At 45.7% G+C, this 10,980-nt stretch overlaps 1 long non-coding RNA gene across 1 annotated transcript; it reads left to right on the forward strand.

The window, feature by feature from the left end:
• The first annotated feature begins 1,488 nt into the window (after window positions 1-1,488).
• On the forward strand, window positions 1,489-3,344 carry LOC140218845 (uncharacterized). The gene is made up of 2 exons (XR_011895032.1): window positions 1,489-1,775; window positions 3,065-3,344. It is a non-coding gene; the product is annotated as an uncharacterized lncRNA (long non-coding RNA).
• The last annotated feature ends 7,636 nt before the right edge of the window (window positions 3,345-10,980 follow it).

Consider the following 10,980-nt stretch of genomic DNA (forward strand, 5'->3'; position numbering starts at 1 on the left):
CTTGATTGCCGTCGCTGTCGTCTTACTACGGTCCTCAATCACTCTCACATCGGACATGTAAGTGTTCGTCTCTCGCAAACACGTTGGCTCACCTGATAACGCTTTCCGTAATCCCGAAGGATGCTTGGTTGTCACGTACTAAAAAAACTGCTTCACGTAACGTCGATTCCCATTGGATGAGATCTGGTTCATTTTCGTAACGGTGCGTTTCTGGCAAAGATAGCAGGGTATTATAATAATAGTTTTCATTTAATTAAATGCTGTCGATAAATAGACAGTCCTTCAGGGGGTAGAAATTTTGCTGAAGAGGGTGCAAGTTATAGCACCGAATCGTATTTGTTATACGAGTATTGGTGGTTCTAAAACACGCACATTGCCGTAAAAGGGTCCCGGTTTTTCCTTTGCTTTTGTTTTTTTGTCAGCAGCATTAACAGATATTTTGGCGCCAGAAGGCCTCGCGGGGTGCATCTCTTCTCATAGAGGGTAACTGCGTGCGAACCTAAGACGTGAATATTTTCACAGCACGTTAAATTCGGTCACCGATGACTTGCCAGTATTTTTCTGCATGGGGAGGGAGCGGGCGGATGTGAAAATTGAAGTGAAAGAAGGAAAATTGCATTGAAAGGAATTAAATATAACCAACAAATTATGAAAGAGCACATTATCTCCGATAGCAAGCCATCTATAGGCTGCACAGAATGAGATTGAAAATATTTCATAGACTTCACTCGCATAAATTACATGTTGTGTCGTGCTATATGAATGTTAAGTCAATTATGATATCTGGTCTTGGGCTGCTGAGCACGAGGCCCCGAGATCGAATCCCGGCCACGGCGGCCGCATTTCGAATGGGGCGAAATGCGAAAACACCCGTGTACTTAAATTTAGGTGCGCGTTAAAGAACCCCAGGTGGTCGAAATTTCCGCAGTCCTCCACTATACGGCATGTCTCATAATCAGAAAGTTGTTTTGGCGCTTAAAACCCCGCAGTTTAATTATGATATTAACTAGTAACTAGAGCAATGCGAGAAATATACTTTAGTAGGACGTTCTTGCTGGCTAGCTGGTTCATACTTGAAGGAAGGATAAAACTGCCCTAGAAAACAAGGACAAGCGGTAGGAACGTTGTTTATTTGTTTTAATTAGGGCGACAACAACCGTAACAAATGATGATGATGATGTATGGGGTTTTGTGGCGCAAGGGCCAGGTGTGGCCAAAGAGCGCCATGTCTGTGGTAGTGGGTGTGCAGTGTAACTATGATTACTATGAAATTGGTGTGACGTGGCTGTAAAGGGGCCTTAAAATATACGCTCTAAAGTGCGTAAAATATGTGTAATAAAATTATGGCGATGACGTATGACTTGTACTATGAACATATAGATGCATATAAAAAGAATGATGCGATAGGTAAAATATATCAGTATATAAGAAATGCTAGAGCACTACTACCTCCTTAGAGCCCTTGAGGCACAAGGGCCTGGAGGCATGTGCTATTCAAAACAATTATCGCAGCGGCATCCTCTGGAGCGAGGATGCTCTACGAATTTAATGGGCTTATAACGTGTAGAACTACATCCTTTAAGAAGTCGAGGACTGCCTTGGTGTTAAAAAGCGGTTCCTTACCAATAAACATAGCCGGGTGTAGAGGGATGTAATTACGGTATGCAAGCGGAAAATGTTTCATTCTTTCAGGTTCGGCTTTCCGACACTCCAAGAGGACATGGAGGACGGTCAGCCTCTCACCGCATCTACCACAGGTTGGAGGTTCAATTCCAGTAAGTAGAAAATGATGGGTCCCAAATGTGTGTCCTATTCTGAGGCGACAGAATAGGACATCTGTTCGCCGACATTTCGTTGGGGAGGGCCAAAAACCTAACTGGGGCTTTATGACGTGCAGTTTGTTATTTGTTTGCGCGTCCCACGTGCACTGCCAGTGATTTCGCAGTTTATTTCGTAAGAAAGGCCTCAGGTCTGTGACAGGCGCATCAGCGGTAGGGTTAACAGCTTGCGATGTGATAGACGTGGCCATCTCGTCCGCGAGAACGTTACCTTCGATTCCCCTATGGCCAGGGACCCAGCATATTATGATATTCTGGTTAGATGAGTACGCTTTACATAATACCGAATACAGTTCATTGAATACGGGATTTTTATGTTTGTAGAGTGACATTAAGGCCTTCACGACGCTTAGTGAGTCTGTATAGATCGCTGCTTTTGAAAGTTTTGATCTTCTTATGTGGTTCACGGCAGAGAGTACTGCGTAGGCCTCTGCCGTAAAGATGCTTGTTTCCGGATGCAGTACATCGGATTCCGAGAAGGATGGGTGGGCCGACGGCTGCATAAGATACCCCGGCATTTGACTTTGAAGCGTCTGTGTAGAAATCTGCGCAGGAGTGTTTGTACTGAAGTTCTAGGAAATGCATTCTGATTTCGTCCTCAGGAGCGTGCTTTGTAACTTTTATAAAGGATATGTCACATTGTATCACCTGCCACTCCCAAGGAGGTAAGAGCTTGATTGTGTGCATTAAGCGATGCTCGAGGAGTGGGACATGCATTTCATTGCTAAGCTCCTTCACACGCAGCGAGAAAGGCTGTCTTATGGAGGGGCGATTGCTGAAAAGTGTAGCGCACGTCATATCGGTAACCGTATCAAAACATGGATGTTCAGGATCTGAGCGTACTTTAAGGAAATATGTAAAGCTGTTGTATGATCTCTGTAGGTGGAGAGACCATTCATTTGATTCGGCATATAAACTTTCAATCGGGCTTGTTCTGAAGGCGCCCGTGGCTAAACGGATGCCTAGATGGTGAACCGGGTCTAGCATCTTTAGCGCGCTTGGGGCGGCAGAGTTATATACCACGGCACCATAATCTAATCGTGACCGGATGAGGCTCTTATACAGATTCATTAGGCACTTCCTGTCACTACCCCACGTAGTCTGGGATAGAAGTTTCATTAGGTTCATTGTTTTCAGACACTTTTCTTTGAGGTGTTTAATGTGTGGGACGAAAGTGAGTCTATTGTCAAGTACAACACCTAGAAATTTGTGCTCTTTGTTTACAGGTATCTGTTGTCCACACATTTGTAAGCAAGGATCCGGAACAAGGCCTCTCTTCCTTGTAAACAGCACACAAGAACTCTTTTGAGGATTGATTTTAAAACCATTTTTCTCTGCCCACCCTGACACCTTGTTCAAACCATGCTGTACCTGTCTCTCACATACTGTGAGGTTACAGGATTTGAAGCCTATTTGAATGTCATCCACATAGACGGAATACAAAATGGCTGGTGGTAAGGAAGCACGAAGCGTTGTCATTTTAACAATAAAAAGTGTGCAACTGAACACGCCTCCCTGGGGTACACCAGTTTCTTGTGTAAAAGGACGTGACAGCACATTGCCGACTTTCACCCGGAAGGTACGATTGGACAAGTAGTTTTTTATTATGTTTAGCATATTACCATGAATGCCCATTTCCGATAAGTCTCGCAAGATCCCGTATCGCCACGTCGTGTCATAGGCCTTTTCCATATCGAGAAATATCGAGAGGAAGAACTGTTTATGTATAAATGCGTCCCGGATATTTCCTTCAATGCGTACTAGATGGTCGGTTGTGGAGCGCCCTTCTCGGAAGCCACACTGATAAGGATCAAGCATTTTGTTCTGTTCAAGGAAATGGATCAGTCGCCGATTTATCATTTTTTCAAATACCTTACACATGCAACTTGTGAGGGCTATCGGGCGGTAGCTTGCCACTGAGGAAGGATCTTTCCCTTGTTTTAAAACAGGGACCACAATGGCTTCTTTCCATGCGGTCGGAAGGTACCCTGCATCCCAGATAGTGCTGAAAAGTGTAAGTAGTGTCACTTGCGTGTCATTGTGTAAGTTTTTCAGCATTTCGTACATGATTCTGTCAGATCCTGGTGCAGAGCTCTTGCATGCGCTCAAGGCAGCTCTCAACTCTGCAATACTAAAGGGGCGGTTGTACGGTTCATCCTGCCGACACTTTCTTATGAGTGGCTTGCATTCTTCTATTTGTTTATATTTGAGAAAGGGGTTTGAATAATTGGTGGAACTTGACACGCTCTGAAAGTGCTCCCCAAGTGAGTCTGCTTGTTCAAGCAGGGTATCGCCTTGAGTGTTTACCAGGGGGAGTGAATAAGTTTGTCGTCCATTTATCCTGTTAACCCTGTTCCAGACTTTCCCCTCCTCTGTATAAGAGTTGATACCCGATAAAAACTTCTGCCAACTCTCTCTTCTGGCCTGTCGGCGCGTTCTCCTTCCTTCGGATTTTGCTTTCTTAAAGTTAATAAGATTCTCCGCAGTGGGAGAGGTGCGTAGCAACCCCCACGCTTTGTTTTGTTTCTTACGGGCGGTCCTACATTTGTCGTTCCACCACGGGACGCGCCGTTTGCATGCGAAACCGTTTACTTCAGATATGCATTTAGATGCGGCATCTATAATGAAGGCTGTAAAGTACTGAACGGCAGCATCAATTTCTAAAGAGGACATGTCATTCCATGAGATCCTGGTGAGAGTTCGGAATTTCTCCCAGTCGGCTGTATCGATTTTCCACCTGGGAGCCTGTGGTAGACATTCCTTTTCTTTATATGTTCTTAGTAGTATAGGGAAGTGGTCGCTCCCGTAAGGATTGTCGTTGACTTCCCATTCAAGTTCAGACAGTAGTGACGGGGAGACTAGGCTAAGATCTATTGAAGAAAATGTTCTGTTTGCAAGAGAATAGTATGTCGCTTCCTTCTTATTCAGAAGACAAGCACCAGAAGAGAAAAGGAACTGTTCGATAAGACGTCCTCGCGCATCTATACGAGGGTCGCCCCACAGGTAGTTGTGTGCATTGAAGTCGCCAAGAACAACATAGGGTTCTGGCAATTCATCTATAAAGGACTGAAATTCATGTTTAGTTAACTTGTATTGTGGGGGTATATAAAGCGAGCAAATAGTGATGAGTTTGTTTAGCAGAACAACTCGCACCGCCACTGCTTCAAGGGGCGTTCGAAGCTGTAAAGGTTGACATGCTATATTTTTATGAGTGAGAATCGCAACACCACCCGATGATGTGACGGCATCATCGCGATCTTTGCGAAACGTAACATACGTACGGAGAAAGTTTGTGTGTCTGGATTTTAAATGTGTTTCCTGTAAACACAGCACTTTTGGATTATGTTTGTGGATGAGTTCTTGCAAATCATCAAGGTTTGTAAGGAGACCTCTAATGTTCCATTGAATAATTTGTGTATCCATATTTAACGTAAATAAGTGCTGTGTGTACGGAAAGGGAGGTGATGCCTTAGGTTACAGGGCTCTTTCGAGGCCCTGTAACGGGGGTTCTGCTCTTTCTGGAGCGTTCGAGGGAGCCTCGCCGCTCCTTAGGCGCTTGGTGCGCCTTGAGAATAGGTGTAGTGTCCATTGCCTCTTGTGAGGCGCCGGACACGTGCTCTTGCGAGCGAGATGTTTCCCGAGAGAGTCCCGCCTTGGAGGGCAAGACATCTGCGCCCACCAGCCCGGAGGTCGATGGGGCTCCCTGAGGGATTTGGCTGCGCCGGCTGTTGCCAGCGCTGGAAGGGGCCGGGGAGCTTGAGGCAGCCTCGGCTGCGCCCACCTTCGGGGTCGATGGCCCCGTCTGCTGTGTTGGCGTAGCAGCGTCAGCTGCAGCCGCCGGGGGGGCGGATGGCGTCACTGCCGCCTCACTGGGTGTGGGTCGGACAGCCGCCGCAGGCCGTTGTGGCGCTGCCCCCTGACGCGCCACATCGGCAAATGTGTGCTTTGGCAGGAAGGATACCCGCCTGCGTGCTTCTTTGAAACTTATGTTTTCTTTTACTTTGATCGTTACAATCTCTTTCTCTTTTTTCCAAGATGGGCACGACCGCGAGTACGCGGCGTGCTCCCCATCACAGTTCACACAGTGGAGAGTGTTTTCACACGATTCAGCGGAGTGCTCATGAGCACTGCATTTTGCACAGGTTTGGCGGCCGCGGCAGTTCGATGAGCTGTGGCCAAATCGCTGGCATTTAAAACATCTCAGAGGGTTTGGGACATATGGTCTGACCCGGAGCTTCACATATCCTGTCTCAATACTCTCAGGGAGCACACTTGAACCAAAGGTGAGAATTAGATGTTTTGTTTTGATCTCTTTTCCATCGCGCCTTAGCAGAATTCTCTTAACATTGATTACGTTTTGGTCGCTCCAGCCTTCTAATAGTTCAGCGTCCGTAAGTTCCATCAGGTCATCATCCGAAACTACACCACGGGTGGTGTTCATCGTGCGGTGCGGGGTAACTGTGACTGGGACATCTCCAAATGATAGAAGGTTAGGCAGTTTCTCGTGTTGTTTTTTGTCGCGGAGCTCCAAAAGGAGATCACCGCTAGCCATCTTTGATGCTTTATATCCTGGTCCAAATGCCTGAGTTAGAGTTTTTGAAACAACAAAAGGTGAGATTGTTCGAGCTTGTTTTCCCTGTTTTTCAGAATGGATTACATGGAATCGCGGGAAGGTTTGTTTTTGGCGTCCAAAAAATTCAAAGATTTCTTCGGTGCGCCCCCTTTTCAGGGAGCGATCAGATAGTGGAGGGAAAGAACTAGCCATAAGTGGGAGTGTATTTTTCGGCAGTAGCGCCAGCCACCCACCATGGAGCCCAACAGGGGGACGCTGCAGGGCCTGTAAAACAGGGCCTACAAGCGCCAGCTGTACGCTACCGCTATAACCAAATATGATATAACCAAGGTTGGCTACTCACACAAGGTTAACCCTTGCTGCCAGGAAGGTCGGAAGTAATAAAGAAATGAGAAGAAGACAGGAAAGGTGGAAAGTAAGGAGGAGACGAAGGTTGTAGGGAGAGAGAGACAGGAAAAGGCAACTACCGATTTCCCCCGGGTGGGTCAGTCCGGGGGTGCCGTCTATGCGAAGCAGAGGCCAAAGTGGTGTGTTGCCTCCGCCGGGGGGCCTTAAAGGTCCAAACACCCAGCATCAGCTCAACGCCCAGGATCCCCCTTTCCGCAGACACGGCTAAGCCGCGCACGGCTACACGCGGGAGGGTCCAACCCTCGTGTGCTCGGGTCCGTGGTGTCGCAACACACCAAACGCCTGCTTACGCAGACGCCCCTGCGGGGAACCGTAACAAAGTTAAATCGTGTTCTTCTGCTTGAAAACACGAGGGAGTAGGGCCATAGGTAACTCACAGTGCGCAATACAATATTTTAATATACTTGGTATATTGAACTTTTGAACTATGTACAAGTATAAATGAAGTCTGGGAATTCTTTGTCGGTGCAAATGAGACGACTAAATTTACAGTAAACTTTCGTGCTTAAGGCAAATCATACACGTTGAGGGGCTTCCTAATTTGTGCACTGCGTTGGCAAACAAATTGTGGTGATGAGGTCATTATTTTGCAGGCATCTAAGTTATTAAATGACTACCGTATATTTTACATCATATAAATAAGTGAACTATATGCCGAAATAAAAAAAACTATCAAATAATGTTTTTTTCCTGAAGTGCACCGCAAATAAACTTTAATCCGTTTAGAGTATTAATAAACTTACTTTTGGTTACTACGCTTCACATAAAGAATATTAATTAAATCATGGGGTTTTACGTAAAACGTTGCTCTGATAATGAGGCACGCCGTAGTGGGAGAATCCGGAATAATTTGTACCACCACGGATTCTTTACGTGCACCTGAAACTAAGCACACAGGTGTTTTCGCATTGCGCACCCATCGAAATGCGGTCGCCGTGGCCGGTACTCCATCCCGCGATCTCGTGATTAGCAGCCAACACCACAGCCAATAAGCAACCACGGCGGGTATGTTTTACATATATCTTGATATTTCTTTCCCGTGTAATCTGTGAGTTCTCTTTCTATTGTGTCGAAATTTTTTTTAAATTTTGATTGCTATAAAGAATAATGTGTCTTTGCCTTGTTTGTTGATAAAATAGAATTGCTTCTTAAATATATTTCTGGGGTGTTTGTTTGGCTTACGTCGTCTTGTAAGGCAGGTGCGGCAGTGTGACGCACTGTATGCCATTTGCCAGGGCACCCAAGACAGTTTCCTTTGTAACTTGACTTGTAGAAAAAGAGGACCAGACAATGCGTTGATAGATCTACGAAATTGTTCAGTTTAACAACAGGAGCAGATTTCATAGACTACGCTTATGTCGATACAGCGCTCCGCTAACCATATGCCGCAAGTATGCCCGAACTCAATAGAGCTATGTGTATGTTTCGGGAATTCAGGGAGAGAGAGAGAGGGTATTAAATGAAAAGCTGGGAGGTTAAACATGAGTGATCCCGGTTGGCCATGCTGCATTGGGGAAAAGGGGAGGAAAAGATTAAGCAGACGAAATGAAGTGCAGTGTAGCTAGTCTCTGGGAACACATCAGAGCTATACAATTTGGAAAACGGGGGTTAGTCACATTTCGCGATAAAAGTGCCCATTCATTATTAGTTCATCAGAAACTATTCTTTTCATTTTTTCTGTTCCCCCTAATCTGATTTTTGATGCCGTGTAACCAACCGGTTGTTTGGTTTCTGACCAATTCACTCTCATTGTTTTCGAATTTCATTTCGCTTTGACGCTTTAACAAGATGGCGCGATGATTCGTTCGCGTTGCTGATCGTACTGTATTTTTGTTCATAGATCTCAGTGCGGCTCAGTTGAAGATGAAAGAAATTGTGTCAGACGAGGAAGCTAGTGATCAGCGTGTGTATTTATATGCCGCGCCTTTTCTTGTAGTGCTCTTTCAACGTGCTCTTGGAGATGGCTCCAAGCTCGATGAAGGGCATATTGAATAACGGGGATTTACGTGCCATAAGTACAATTTAATTATAAAGCACGCCGTAGTAGGGGACTCGGGATTAATTATGACCACCAAGAGATCTTTAACGTGCTCGCCATGCCCGGAACACTGACGTTTTTTTTTTCTTTTCTTCAATTCACCCCGTATTGAAATGCCCCGGCCGGGCCTGGGATTTGACCCCGGGACCTCATGCTTAGCAGCGCGACACCATAGCGGCTAAGCCACCGCGGCTGGTGGTGAACGCCTTACAGTCGGTAAAAGGAACTCGGTTTGAATACTCTTTTGAGTACCCCCTTTTCCGAAGAGCAAGGTAAATGATTTTCTAGAACGACAACCAGCATCGACGCGAACTACGCATTGCTGCTTTCAACTGCACAACGGAGGATTCTTCTTCTTCTTTTTCTTTTACGTTGCGAGAAAACAAGCTGAATTTATTGGCATATGCTGTCCAAAGTTGAAGACAGACAATATGCGTATACATTCTGCCAAGGTCACGCCCGGTTTCGGGATCATCGATATGGATTCAACGGCAAAAATTATTCCTTCCGATGCTATTTCCGCACCCTCTCAATGGTCGCACGCCAGCGAGTTATTGCACTTGTCACGCGAAGCGGCACTTCATTACATCGACTGCGGAGAAATCCTCCAAAGCTGCGGGCGTGCGCTCGTAAATAGCCTTTGTGAAACCGGTAGTTCCATCTGCGCGTGAGGAGGAGAGGAGAGTCCCGCGGTATTATTTAGCTTTTATCTTCAATACCCGGAGAATATGCGCATCCCACCCATTTCCTAGCCCGCAAACTCGTTTTATGTATTCGTAAGAAAAAAATAATTATTTGCGCTAGACCGTGAACTATGAGTGCGTTTCTATATGCCGAAGTTTTGTTATCACGCCCTCCTTTTCTAACATGTGTAAAAATGTCAATAATACAGAAACTCGTCCAACTTCGTTTCGTCTTCAAGTGTCTTCAAGTAGAATCTTGTGCTGTTTGTAGTTGTTTCTTACTGCGAAGCTGTTAAAGGTTACTTTCCTCACTATCACGTCCGCGTGCAGAAAGAAAGTCGGAAGATAGTGCAATTCCGGGCCGACCCTCGGTGGAGGTGCAGTTCGCCATTAAGGGGCCCACATCCACACATTCGCTGGTCATCCTTCTTCGCAGAGTGCAAGGAAACTGAGTTCTGATTTTTGTTTTGAAGTTCTCCTGAACCTTTCCAAGCGCCATTTAGACAATTGTGCACATCGTGAACGCGCACCTTCTACCCCAAGCGTGTTACAGATGTTTTGTACTTCAAGTCGAATTCCCCACTTTTCTTTCTTGCAACCGTGCAGGTTACAGTGCCGTTCAGTGCACCTGGATCATGTGCAGAAGATTTAGCACGGCATCACGCGATTTCGCATTGCCAGATAAACTATATGTTACTAAAGTTTTGTTTCCTCCATTTCTGTAGAGATTTTTGGCTCCATGGAAGTCGAGACATAATAAGCAATCCGCATAAGCAATGCGCATAATAAGCACGCTGTAGCCCCAGCCACCGGCAACAGCTGGTTGTCGTTGCTTTGCCGATCATGAAGAAACCAGTAAGTGCAGGATACAGAAGAGTGCAAAAGCAGGCCGGATAAAATTGTGTAGAAGTAACCGTAAGTGATGTCAATATAGGGATTTTTCATCATCTCTATAGCGTAGCTTGATAATTGATACGCAAGCAATATGACACATTAGTATTGTTCACGCTTGATCGTAAATGATTATCTGCATGCAGATACACCGACGTATTATTTCTGAAACGTCAAACGCATCAGTGAACCGGGACTGTGTATGCAGTCTTCAAGCCTTGATGTCTATTCAACACGAACTTTATTTTTGGCGAACCTAAGTCAGCAGCAACTTAGAGAGTAGGGCGAACGCACAAAAACCTTTTCTCCCATTTACAAAAAACGACAACAAGGCGATGCTATCTGAATTGTTTGGCAACAGAGATGGGTTACCTCATGCCAGACATTTTCCCAGAATAAAACAAGCAGTCAGCCTTCTCTACCGCGCAAGTGGTTACTAATGTAAGTCTCCCCTGAATCTAACAGGAGGTGAAAAAGTCGCGCATTTACTCTGCGCTTTCTTTCAGTAATAATAGCTGCCATGTCGTTAGCACTTGCGTCTTGTAATGC

This window comes from Dermacentor andersoni, chromosome 6 (assembly GCF_023375885.2).
Source record: "Dermacentor andersoni chromosome 6, qqDerAnde1_hic_scaffold, whole genome shotgun sequence".
Lineage (NCBI taxonomy): Eukaryota > Metazoa > Arthropoda > Arachnida > Ixodida > Ixodidae > Dermacentor > Dermacentor andersoni.